Raw genomic sequence first — 12,920 nt, 5'->3', positions numbered from 1 at the left:
AATACTGGCGTCGCTGGCGCCGCCTTCTCACACTCTCAGGCTCAGATCGCGGCTGCAGCGTTTCTTTTTTTCCTTTTTTCTTCTGCCGTCGCCTCCTCTGCCTTGTCTCATCCTTTCTCACTGTGCTGCTCTGCGGTGTTACGAGTCCGAATCCTCTTCCCACCCAGACCGCGCCTTTCTTCTTTTGCCTGCGCTGTTCTATTTCTCCTTCGGCTGCCGCCGCCGCTGCTGCACAGCTGGTGTCGGTGCCGCGCTTTTACCCCCACGTCGTTCCCGCAGCCTATGGCCCAGGCCGCCTTGGGTATTTCTGCTCAAGGTAACCACATCCCTCTTTAAAAATTCCGCCGAAAAAGAGAAGACGCTTTACCCGACTCTTTGGGCCGTTATCTCACGTGAGTACCGAGCCGAGGAGCGCGGGAGGGGCCAGGACGCGGGGCTGGCCTCGGGGGTCGGCCGGGGGGCTCCGGCTGGGCCCCGCCACCCTTAGGCGTCCCCGCAGCCGGCCGTCCCGAACATGGCGGCGGCGGCGGCGGCATGTGTGGCGGCTGTCTGTGCCCCCGGCGGCGGCGGCGGGGCTGGGCGGCGGGCCGCGCCTCGGGACCTTCGGGCGGCTGCTGGACGCTCGGCGGAGCCGGAGCCGCAGTGGTTGGGGCGAGGGGGCGAGGGGGCGTGTGCGAGTGGGGGCGCCGCGGGGGTCTCGCCGCCGGGGGTTACCGTCCCCTCTGGCGGCGTGCGGCCCCCACCCCTCTCCCGTGGTGCATTGCTGTTTCCGGGGAGGGGGCCCGGCCGCAACCCTGAGGGGCCGGGGTCCCGCAGCCCCTACCCCGCGCTGCGCCGCCGCCGCCTTCGCCTCCAGAAGCCCGGCGGGCGGGCGGGCGGGCGGCGCTGTGGGCTGCAACGGCTGGGGTCCTGGTTATGAATGGAGCGGGGCGGGCCCCGCGCCGGCCTCTGGTGACAGCTGCGGAGGAAGTCGGATTCCTGGGGGGCGCGAGGAGCGCGGTCCCCCTCTGGTGGAGGAAAGTTGACGCCACTTGGGGCCTGGCGGCGGAGAAGCCCCGGTGTCAGGTAGCGAGCGAGAGGCCTTTGGCCCCTTCTGGAAGCCTCGGGGCTGCTGCTCCGCCCCTGCGGCGTTCCTGATTGGGTCAAGTCGCCTTCACTCACCCCAGTCACCTCCTGGAACCTGAGGATTAGTCACCCTGGCTTCGTTTTTCCGTCCGCGCCACGGTTCCTGGGCAGAAAGAGGCAGATTGGTAGATGGGTGGCTTATCAGCTACTGTCTTGACTGCCAACGGTTGTTGGTGGTGACGTGTTCTAACACTTACACGGTATCTATCCTGAAGGAGTGTTTCATAGACTAAGCTGCTGGTTCCGAAACCCGAAACAGTCGAGGACACAGTTTACCGCCCCAAGTTTCAGCACATCTAACTGGATTTTGTGGTGGCATCTTGGTTGTATTAGTTCTGTGTCCCGTCGTGTTTCTATCGTGAATTCCCAGACTGGGTGGGAATCTAAGGACTCAAAGGAGGGGGAATTGCCTTGCGCTCAGCAAAGGTTAACGTAGAGATACATCAAAGCACAAAGTAGAAGTACATCAAAGCACGTCAAATATAGCAGGGGTTGGCAGAAATATGGCTCATGATTGTCTAGAAAGCCCCTCCTTATTGATTAATTTCTTTTACATAAATTAGAGCGTGCAGATGCTGATCATGAAGAGAAATAAGCCCCGAGGAGTTTAAGTAGGAAAGACTCCAAAAGAAATTGATTATCGGTGGTAATAAGTGAGGTCGAGTAGTCAGTGCCTTTCTCCCCCAAGGTTTTATTACATACACTTTCAAACAGAAGGTGAAAGAGTTGTGCTTCCACCTAGATTCTGCAATTAACATTTTGCCTTATTTGTTGATGCATTTCAAACTAAGCTGGAGACAGCAGAACACTTCACCCCTCCAACTTTAGTATATGCATATTAAATAGAGCTCAGTACCGCTTACTATTTTTTAAATCTTAGAGGGTAAAATTCACATCAGTATAAACCCACAAGTGTTATGTATGCAATTTGATAAACTTTAAGAAAAATACAGCTGTGTAACCTAAACCTTTTATCAAGATGTAGAACATCGCCGTCACCCTTAAAAGTTTTTTCTTGTCCTTTCAAATTCTCTCCCACTCACCACAGAGCCAACCATGATCTTTTTTTTTTTTTTTGAGATGGAGTCTAGCTCTGTCGCCCAGACTGGAGTGCAGTGGCACAATCTCGGCCCGCTGCAACCTCCGCCTCCCGGGTTCAAGCGATTCTCCTGCCTCAGCCTCCCGAGTAGCTGGGATTACAGGCGCCCACCACCACGCCCAGCTACTTTTTGTATTTTTGGTAGAGACGGGGTTTCACTGTGTTGGCCAGGATGGTCTCGAACTCCTGACCTCATGTTCCACCCACCTCGGCCTCCCAAAGTGCTGGGATTACAAGCGTGAGCCACCGCGCCCGACTGATCTTGAATTTTTTTTTTTTTAACCCATAGATTATTTTCTTCTATTCTAGAATTCCTGCTTGAATGGAATCATACAGTATGCATTCTTTGGTGTAAAAGGCTTCTTTTAACTCAGCACATTTTTAGTATTCATCCCTGTTGTCTTTATCAGTAGATTATTTGTGTTGCTGAGTAGTAGCCCATTAGGTGACTATCCCTTGGTTGGTTTTCTTAAAATAATCTTTATTAGGCCGGGCGCATGGATCGAGGTCAGGAGTCCTGAGGTCAGGAGTTCGAGACCAGTCTGGCCAATATACTGAAACCCCGTCTCTACTGAAAATACAAAAATTAGCCGGCCGTGGTGGCAGGTGACTGGAATCCCAGCTCCTCGGGAGGCTGAGGCAGGAGAATCTCTTGAACCTGGGAGGCGGAGGTTGCAGTGAGTTGAGATCACGCCACTGCACTCCAGCCTGGGGGACAAGAGGGAGACTTCATCTCAAAAAATAAATAAATAAAATAAACTTGATTTTGAAGTATTTTAGTTGCCCAGCAAAGTCGCAGAGATACAGTTTCTGCATACTTACCACCCAGTTATTAGAAACATCTTACATTATTACAGTACTTTTGTTAAAACTAAGAAACTGACTTTGGCCCTATTAACTACTTTCGAGATTTATATTTGGATTTCGCCAGTTTTTCTTTAATGTCTTTTTTTCTGTTCCAGAATCCAGGTTACCACATTGTATTTAGTTGTCAGGTCTTCCCCAGTTTCCTTTGGTCTGTGACAGTTTCTCAGTCTTCTCTTGTTTTTCATTACTATCACAGTCTAGAAAAGCACTGTCAGATATCTGGTAGAATACTCCCCTCCCCTAAACTTGGAGTTTACCTGATGTTTTTCTCATGATTAAACTGGGGTTTGGGGTTTTTATAAAGAATACCACAGAACAATTTTAAAAATCATTGGTAAAGGCATTGTTTTTCAGAGACATACTGATTTAAGATACTAAGTTTGGAATAGTTACTGTCAAAGTGATAGGAAGTTTTTGTAGTTGGGCACGGTGGTTTGCACCTGTAATCCCAGCACTTCGGAAGGCTGATGCGGGTGGATCACTTGAGCTCAGGAATTCAAGACCAACTTGAGTAACATGGTGAGACCCCGTTTCTATTCTTTAAGAAAATAAAATTTTAAAAAATTACATAAAATGCTTCTTGTATCTTACTGACCAACCTCTCTGTGCTATTCTCTAAGGTGTTGTTGGAGAATCTGCAGTGTTTACATACACCATTCTAAGTGAAAATAATTTATTTTTTTCCATACTGCCTTTTTTCTGCATTTCCATTTAACAACTCCTTCTTCTTGCTTTTTTATCCTGTCAGGATAAACATTCTATCTATCCTGTATGTAAGTGCTTATAAGAAGGGCTTATCTATCCTGTATGTTTATCTTAATGTGCTTATCCTATGCACTTTTTCAATAGACAGGGTCTTGCTGTATTGCCCAGGCTGGACTCAAACTCTTGGGCTCAAAGCAGTCCTCCTGCCTTAGCCTCCTCAGTAGCTGAGACTATAGGTGCATACTGCCACACCTGGCTCATCTTTTCTTCTCTTCTTTTTTGTTTTCTCTTTTTGGAGACAGGGTCTCCCTCTGTTGCCTGGGCTGAAGTACAGTGGCACAATCTCACTGCAACCTCCGCCTCTTGAGTTCAAGCGGTTCTCGTGCCTCAGCCTCCTGAGTAGCTGGGATTACAGGTGTGCACCACCACGCCCAGCTGATTTTTGTATTTTTAGTAGAAGATGGGATTTCACCATGTTGACCAGACTGGTCTTGAACTTCTGGCCTCAAGTGATCCGCTGGCTCAGAGCCACTGCGTCTAGCCTTATTTTTTCTATTTAAATAATGCCTTTCAAATTCTAGAGCCTTCATTCCCTACTAGTATCTTTTTGTTAAATGGAAATGTAGGGTTCTCACTGAGGAACATTCTGGAATGTCTGACATTTAGTGTCCTTAATGTTTCACATCATTGCTCTTGGGTTGCATTAAGCAGCAAAATAGCTGTGGATATATGTATTGAGGAAAAGATGAATAATGTCTCACCCAGGGTATCTGATCCTATTCCTTAGGATAATTGAGAATGATCTGTCCCCATCATGACTCAACTTTTTATTTATTTAAAAAATTATGTCGGTGTTGAAAGAATCAGAATGTTTGTTATGGAGTAGTACGTTATTTGGAATCTAATGTAAGATTATTATCATCATTGCATGTTTGTAGGAGTTCTTTCCTCATTATCCATAAATGTTATTCATTGAGCATGTGATCAGTTTCTCCTTCTAGATAGATGAAACATTTTGCCTCCACCAGGAGTGCCTTGATCCTGGTGAGATACACTTTAGGTATGCCTTCAGTGCTTCTGAAATCCCTCCAACTCTTGACTTTATAATTTCTGGTTTTCTGGCTTCCTTCTTACCACCCCTTTCTAGCAAATACCATCAGATTATATTACTTTAAAACAGTAACCACTGAATTACAAATAGAAACATAGGTATATCATTTTAGCTTAGAGGTGATGAGTGATAACAATGTCTAAAACTCACCTAGCATGTTATATAGTGTGCTGTGCACTTATCACATTTATTTGCTGCTGGTGATAATAGAATGAATTATGTCTTAAGTAAGTTAGATATGAGGAGATAAATCTTAAGAGATTAGTTGCTTAATATTATAAGGTAGTTCTCAAGTTATTTTATGTTTCTCAAAAGTTAGATACATATATAATGCATTAGCTAAGTTAAAATCTTTTGGTATTGTGGTGGAATTTTACACTTAAAATGTAAAAGGCAAAGAAGTTATTTGAGGAGTAAAAGAGTGTTCCGGGTGGTTCCAAACTATTACATCATGCTAGTACATTATTCATATAAAGTCTTGCATATACATTAGATTGGTGGGGGTACTTGGAATTTTTTAAATTCTGGGTCACTTAAAAATGTGGAGTTTTAGAGGACAAATAAAAGCACAAATGAAGTTTTCATTTTCAAAAATGAAGGTTGGTAACTTATGAGTTGGCAGATAAAACAACTTGGTAAGATGGCCATGACATCGAGTTCTGTTAATTTTTAATAGTACAGCAGCTTGGAAATGTTTACTACATAAAGTACTTGGTACTGGGGTAAACCCTTTGAAAACATCATTTGTGTAATGTGACTTTAATGAAACATTGTTATAAAAGGAGCATGTATTCTACAGTTTATGTTTAAGTCAGCCTAAACTTTTTTTTAACATAGGACTGTCTTCTGCTACTTCTATTTTCTTCTTTTAGGGCGAACTTTCTGACCAAGTATACAACTACCCAGAGGGCCTAGGAGAAGTGCTGTATAGAGAGCAGTTCGACTTCAACGCTGAGCCACCTTGGGAACCTAGCTGATGATAGGGGGGTTCCATCTCCCAACTTGTCCATGTAAGTATTTGCATTTGTTGGTGGGGGAGGAGGTCTTTAAAATCTAAGGAAGAGTGCTGCCTTGCTTAGTATTTTTCAGAATTTGCAATTGTATTTACCTCTTAAAGTGTAGTGACTTTTAAATTTCTGAAATAGAGATATGACAGTTACTGTTCACAGACTTGACTGCTTTAGTTATGTGCATTGTTTATCAATGACTGGATCGTTTAAAACTTTATCTTGAATGCATAACTTAGAAAATATAAGTTGAAGAGGGCTTTTGGGATTTAAGTTGTAGTTTATTACATCATTCAACCATTTAGTGAAATGATTTTTGCTACTCAACTGGTAGGGAAAACGGATTGTTTTTAGAGGACTTGCTGAAAGATGACAGCTACATATATATCTAAATTTTTATATATATCTAAATATATATGGTATTAAAATAAATATTTAGATATATATAAATATATTTATATGTATCTATTTAAAAAAGATTTTCAAGGATAGTTTTTAACTATACTTGCTTTTCTATGTGTGGATTTTACTTTAGAATTGAGCCCCTGTGCAAAATGTAATTCCACAGTAAACTAAATTTGGGCTGCTAGATTTGTGTAGGTTCATAAATTCTGTGGTGTATAGACTTTTACGGAAATTTGGATTTTGGTATTAAAATTTAAGCGTTTTGAAGTTTGGTCAGAGACTTGGAGGTAAGTTTTCAGGAAAGCTGAGGGTATCAGTTTTAGTGTTTCTTTAATCTGATCTTGTTAAACAGATCCCTATTGGATAAAAATGTTTGCTCTAATTAGAGTATGTTAAAGCAAACATTTGATGTTAATACAAATTAGATTTTTAAGGCTAAAGAGAAAGAAACATAGTTTAAATAGTAAGATTTCTTGAAAGCTTTGACTTAGAATGTTGACTAGAGGGTTTCCCATACTGGCTCTCTCCTACCTGTGTAAATTTGAGCAAATGCCTGTGTTTTGAATCCCAGCTATAACATAATGTTGGATTGAAACAGTTCTTTTTGTCTTAAACTGTCATAATTTCTTTTTTGAGTATTACTGTCCTTGGTTATGCAGTGTAGTCTTCGGATGAATTGCATGAGCATCCTTACCTAGAACAGAAATACAGAATCTCAACCTCACCCAAACCTGAATCAGAGTCTATATCCAGGTGGCTTGTGTGCATATTAAAGAGAAGCGGGGTCATCGCCATTTCAGTACTAAGTCAGTTGCCTAATTTTTGTTAGTCCATCTGTTCTGTTTGCAACATACCTGCTGTTTTTCTCCCAAGTTGGCTTGGAGATTTAAAACTTTTTTGGGTGGTGCGATCTGTTAGTTACCATCATAGTCGTGAATTGGTTCCAAGGCAGAAATTTAAGAACAAGCTTCATCTTTTGAGGAAGACCATAATAAAAGATAATCCTTCTTTTAATTCAAGTCTCTTGCTTTAAAGAAAAGTTACCTTGCATTATATTTAATATTTCTACTGGTGTTTCCTCTTAGAAACTTGAGAGACAGTTGTCAGTGAGCTGAATGATTCTGCAAAATCAGGGAAAAGTAGTCTTTAGATTAATAATATAGGATTCAGAAAGTCTGTAGTGTCTCCTCCTTTTTGGGTAGGAGGAATGGGAGCAGATAGAAGCTAAAGATTATTTATTCTGCAGGTTCTGGCAGCCAGAGTGACTGACTTAACTTTATTATGCCCAGGTACAGTGTATATTATGTCAAGCAAATATAACTTGTTTAAATGTTCACAGGTAATCTTCTAATTTTGCATGTCTCATATTTGATGCTTTGCTATAAAGCTACAGGTACACAATCCCTTTTTCATAGCATTCTGAAATCCAAAAAGTCTTAAAAATAATTTTTTTTATAGCTTCCTTAATGTAACCTTAACTGATTTCGGGGGGGGAAAAAAAAGCTTGACCTGAATCTGTGCTGATTTGAGGCTATTTTTGTCTTTACTTATCCCGTTTAGTGTTAATATTCCTAAATTTTGCTGCAGAAATATTGTGGTTGCAGGGTGCTGACTCATTCTCCTGAAGAGTATTACATAACATATGTAAAGTATGTGTACTACCTTATTGTTCAAAAATCTGGAGAATTCTGAATTCACAAAGATACCTGGCCCCAAAAGTTTCTTGACTAGAATTTGTAAAATTGGCAAGAGAAAATTCCGCATTCCAGGAATGTGTTTATCCTTACAAATCAGTAACAGTTTGCTCTATTGGACACCAAAATCCTGGCGTTAATTTTCTGTAGATCAACAATATTATTTGGAAACCATTAAAAGGAGTTAAAACCGCCTTCATGGAAATTATTTGGCCCATAGCATTGCAAAGCATGTAGCTATATGAACTCTACTTGAACTGGTCCACTAGGATTCCAGTGCAGGTAGTTTGAGAATCCAGAATTGGCTTCAGAGTTAGGTTTTAAATCAACCACCTGAATTTTGAGATAGTTAATTCCATTAAGTGTCTGGAAACTTTGGAAGTTGCTTACATAATCCTTTTCTTTCATAACTTAGAATGTGTGTATGATGTAGTATGTGAGCACTGTAAAAATATCTTAACAAAATATTTTAAGGTCAGTATCAAAGATTAATGGGCCCCTAATTGTGAAAAAGTTTTTGCGAGCCTTTTAAGAAATCCCCTAGGCCAGGTGCGATGAATTACCTGAGGTCAGGAGTTCAAGACCAGCTTGGACAACATGTTGAAACCCCATCTCTACTAAAAAAACACAAAATTAGCCGAGCGTCGTGGCAGGCACCTGTAATCCCAACTACTTGGGAGGCTGAGGCAGGAGGGTCGCTTGAATCCGGGAGGTGGAGGTTCCATTGAGCCGAGGTCATGCCATTGCACTTCAGCCTGGGCTACAAGAGCAAAACTCTGTCTCAAAAAAAAAAAAAAAAAGGAAATCCCCTAGGTCTTGATGCTGGAGTAAAGGTTTTCCGTGGACTAGTTTTCTATTTATTTTGGTTGTAGGTTCAATTATAATTAATGAATTAGCCTAATGGAAAATATTTTAAAACGTGGAAAGCTAAGTTTGCTTCTCATAGTTGATCCAGTGATGAGGTCAGATTGAATTAACCATTATCACATACTCTTTAATGTTGTGCAGTGTGGAAAAGGGATTCAGTTAATTGATTTGCTTAAATGGACTCTAAAAATTTTTTTTTACGTGGTTGTGATTAGTCAACTCTATATATTCATGTAGGAACTTCAGAAGAACATCAGTATTTTAAATATTCACATTTTGTCTGCTAGTATGTACACATGCCTTAGTAGGAGCTCCCTACCTAATTAGGATTATTTTAACTAGGAAAGGTGGTGTGGTTTTTTTTGTTTTTTTTTTTTTGAGAAGGAGTCTCCCTGTGTCGCCCAGGCTGGAGTGCAGTGGTGCGATATTGGCTCACTGCAACCTCTGCCTCCCCGGTTCAAGTGATTCTTCCACCTCAGCCTCCAGAATAGCTGGGATTACAGGGACCCACCATTATGGCCGGCTAAATTTTGTATTTTTGTAGAGATGAGTTTCACCATGTGGCCAGGCTGGTCTTGAACTCCAGACCGGTGATCCTCCTCCCTCCCCCCTCGCCTCCGAAAGTGCTGGGATTATAGGCGTGAGCCACTGCACCTGGCTGGAAAGATGTTCTTTATTAATTTGCTAGTACTCCTTCCTCATGTTTCACTGTAAATTGTCAGTAGAAAAGGGAGGTTATCGCTGGGTGCGGTGCCGCATGCCTGTAATCCCAGCACTTTGGGAGGCCGAGGCTGATGGATCATCTGAAGTCAGGAGTTTGAGACCAGCCTGGCCAGCATGGCGAAATCCTGTCTCTACTAAAAATGCAAAAATTAGTCGGGCATGGTGGTGCACACCTGTAATCCCAGCTACTAGGGAGGCTGTGGCCTGCTTGAACCCGGGAGGCGGAGGTTGCAGTGAGCTGAGATGGCACTACTGCCCTGCAGCCTAGGAGACAGAGCAAGACTGTTTCAAAGAAAAAGGGAGGTTGTTGACCCTGACTGCAGAGAAAGGGGAAAATTTTAGTTTTGATATTTGGTACTTTTTTTTTTCTTCTCTTCCCCCCCTCCCATTTAATTTCTCACAGATGATATTTGATACTTTAAGGATACTGTGATATGAGTAAATTTAACAGAACATTCATTAATGGCAGTTGATACTCTTTGACCAAAAAGATGAGTAAAACCACTATCGTTGAAATACAGTCTGTTTATCCCCTTGGCATGCGTAAAGTAGAGTCAGTGGTGTGTCAGTGCTTGTGTAAAGTAGCAAAAAAATATTCTGTAAAAGCAGAATGTGAATACTAGCATATTAATGGATAAACAAAGTTTTAGAGACTTGGTATTTCTTGCTTTGAGCAAATATAGCATTTTTTTTTTAGGAAGGTCAAAAAGATTGGAAAGCAATGTAGACCAGTTTTTTCTTTCTTTTTTGAGATGGAGTTTCGCTCTTGTTGCCCAGGCTAGACTGCAGTGGCGCAATTTCAGCGCACTGCAACCTCCACCTCGTGGGTTCCATCGATTCTCCTGCCTCAGCCTCATGGGTAGCTGGTATTACAGGCATGCGCCACCATGCTCAGCTAATTTTGTATTTTTAGTAGAGACAGAGTTTCACCATGTTGGTCAGACTTGTCTCGAACTCCTGACCTTATGACCCGCCTTCCTTGGCCTCCCAAAGTTCTGGGATTACAGGCATGCATCACCGCGCCCGGCCATAGACCAGTTTTTAAAGGGGATAAATGGCTTTTGCATTTATTACAGAGGTTAGTTTAGCTGAGAAAATTAATACCAATTTGTGTGTTCCATCACAGTCTTCACCCAGCCTGTTTCAGAGTTTTCCAGTTTGGGTCTCCCCACACCCCACCCCAGCCCCAGGTAAACCAATCCCTTTTGCGATATTCATCTTCCATTAGAATAAATGAGATATTGCATATATGAGAAGGGCTTGTAAACTGTAAAATCTAGTATATGGTAGGTTACTGTTCTAGACTGCCCATTGTTCAGGTAAGCCTAAGGAGACTCTTCCAAGTGAAGTGCTTATATACTGATAAGGCCCCAGGGAGCACAGATATTTTGTCCTTCCTCCATTCCAGGGTCATCCATGCCCAGTCAAATCATCAAATTTGTCACAAGTTAACTAAAGCAGATATTTAGCTATCCTTTTTGATAATCCATTGTTCTTTACATTACGCATGAGTAAAAAATAATGTATAGCATACTGGGTTACAGGGTTTAGGATAGTCAGGTTCAACCTGCCTAGGCCATAGCCAGCCATCATGAGGTCCAGCCATGGTGTGCATGCCACCACGCCCTACTAATTTTTTTTTTTTTTACTATTTTTTTTTGAGATGGAGTTTTGTTTTTGTTGTCCAGGCTGGAGTGCAATGGTGCAATCTCGGCTCACTGCAACCTTTGCCTCCTTAGTTCAAGTGATTCTTCTGCCTCAGCCTCCCAAGTAGCTGGGATTACAGGCGCACACCACCATGCCCAGCTAATTTTGTATTTTTAGTAGAGACAGGGTTTCGCCATGTTGGTCAGGCTGGTCTCGAACTCCGGACCTCAGGTGATCTGTCCTCCTCGGCCTCCCAAAGTGCTGAGATTACAGGGGTTAGCCACTGTGGTTGGCAGTATGAGCTTTATGTTGACTTCAGATCACTTTTTATCTGCTTCTTGCTCTTTACTGCATGGATCCTCTGATGCCCAGTTTGCAAAGATCTCCCAAACAAGTTTGGTATTTTCTTAGCTCATGTAGGTTCAGCATGAACATGTTATATTTGGCATGACCAAAGGTAGGATGGGGTTATCCTGGTATGTTCAACATGGAAATTCCGACAAAACAATCCTCCTCAAAATAATCCTCCTAATGAGAAGTTTGCTATCCTTAATTCATGAAGAGCTCCTTCAGATAATAAAAGGCAAAAACAAGAAAATGAGCAAAAAACTTGAAAGCTGTTTGCCACTAACAATTTAGCAGTTCCAGTCCCAGGTATAGACTGTAGTCCCTGGATCAGTGCTACTTAAACTGCCAGTCAGTGGAATAAGGACTCTAGTACCAGAATGTAAAGTACCATACTGCCCAACACTGTTTTAGGGTTGCATAGAAGAATAAAACTATTAAGTAACAAAGGAATGATGGTTAGAGAAGGTCTAAATAAATTCTAAGGGAGATGTACCCACCACCACCTGGGAGAGATGTACAGGGGCCTCTGAAGTATTGCATCTTATTTCTTGCTTTTCTTCTTTTTTTTTTTTTCAGACAATCTTGCTCTGTCACCCAGGCTAGAGTGTGGTGGTGTAATCTTGGCTCACTGCAACCTCTGCCTCCCGGGTTCAAGCGATTCTCCTGCCTCAGCCTCCTGAGTAGCTGGGATTACAGGTGCCCGCCACTGCGCCTGTAGTAATTACAAAATACAAAATTTACAAATAATTTCACCATTATTTGTGGTTTCACCATCTTGGCCAGGCTGGTCTCGAACTCCTGACCTCGTGATCCACCCGCCTCAGCCTCCCTAAGTGCTGGGATTATAGGCATGAGCCACCATGCCCAGCCAGCATCTTATTTCTTAACAACCTGCTTAACTTGGTCTTGGTTGCAATTACTGTATTGCACATGTATTCTGTATGTTTTAAGGCAGGCAATGAGCTCTGCCTTAAAGTTACCAAAATAGTGTGTCTCTTTAAAGGATTATTCCCTATGCTTAATTGTAACCAGGAAAGCTAGAAAACGAAATTAAAATGATTGTGTACTTCATGTTGTACTGTAATAGTCATCTTTAATGTTATCACATCTTAATTGCCCAAAGGGTTGTAAATACTTCACTCGTGTGCAGGTACACACACACTTTAGTACACACACATTTTCTCCAGAAAAACAAATTTAGTCTTCATACTGAATAGTCAAGACATCATTTTTAAGGGAGTCTAATTGTGTTAATTCCACATGCAAAAATAATATTGCTGTGAGAATTGTGTATTTCGTTTTCTCATTAAGCTACATTTTAA

At 42.2% G+C, this 12,920-nt stretch overlaps 1 protein-coding gene and 1 long non-coding RNA gene across 15 annotated transcripts in view; one reads left to right on the top strand and one right to left on the bottom strand.

The window, feature by feature from the left end:
* The first annotated feature begins 29 nt into the window (after positions 1–29).
* AZIN1 (antizyme inhibitor 1) overlaps positions 30–12,920 on the top strand; it is a 38,678-nt gene continuing 25,787 nt past the window's right edge. For 8 of the 14 annotated variants that reach the window (XM_028852109.2, XM_028852112.2, XM_028852110.2 and 5 more), the window contains exons 1-2: positions 30–392; positions 5,780–5,917. The gene's annotated coding sequence lies outside the window, so the exon portion shown is untranslated. 14 annotated transcript variants of the gene reach the window in all.
* The window catches only part of LOC144330837 (uncharacterized), a 38,754-nt gene continuing 38,036 nt past the window's right edge, over positions 12,203–12,920 (bottom strand). Inside the window, exon 2 of the long non-coding RNA XR_013397400.1 lies at positions 12,203–12,310. This is a non-coding gene — a long non-coding RNA (uncharacterized LOC144330837). The remainder of the gene's footprint in view (positions 12,311–12,920) is intronic.

The sequence above is a fragment of the Macaca mulatta genome, chromosome 8 (genome assembly GCF_049350105.2).
Source record: "Macaca mulatta isolate MMU2019108-1 chromosome 8, T2T-MMU8v2.0, whole genome shotgun sequence".
NCBI classification, from domain to species: Eukaryota; Metazoa; Chordata; class Mammalia; order Primates; family Cercopithecidae; genus Macaca; species Macaca mulatta.
The sequence above is the reverse complement of the archived record's forward strand: the minus strand, read 5'-3'. Positions and strand labels throughout refer to the sequence as shown.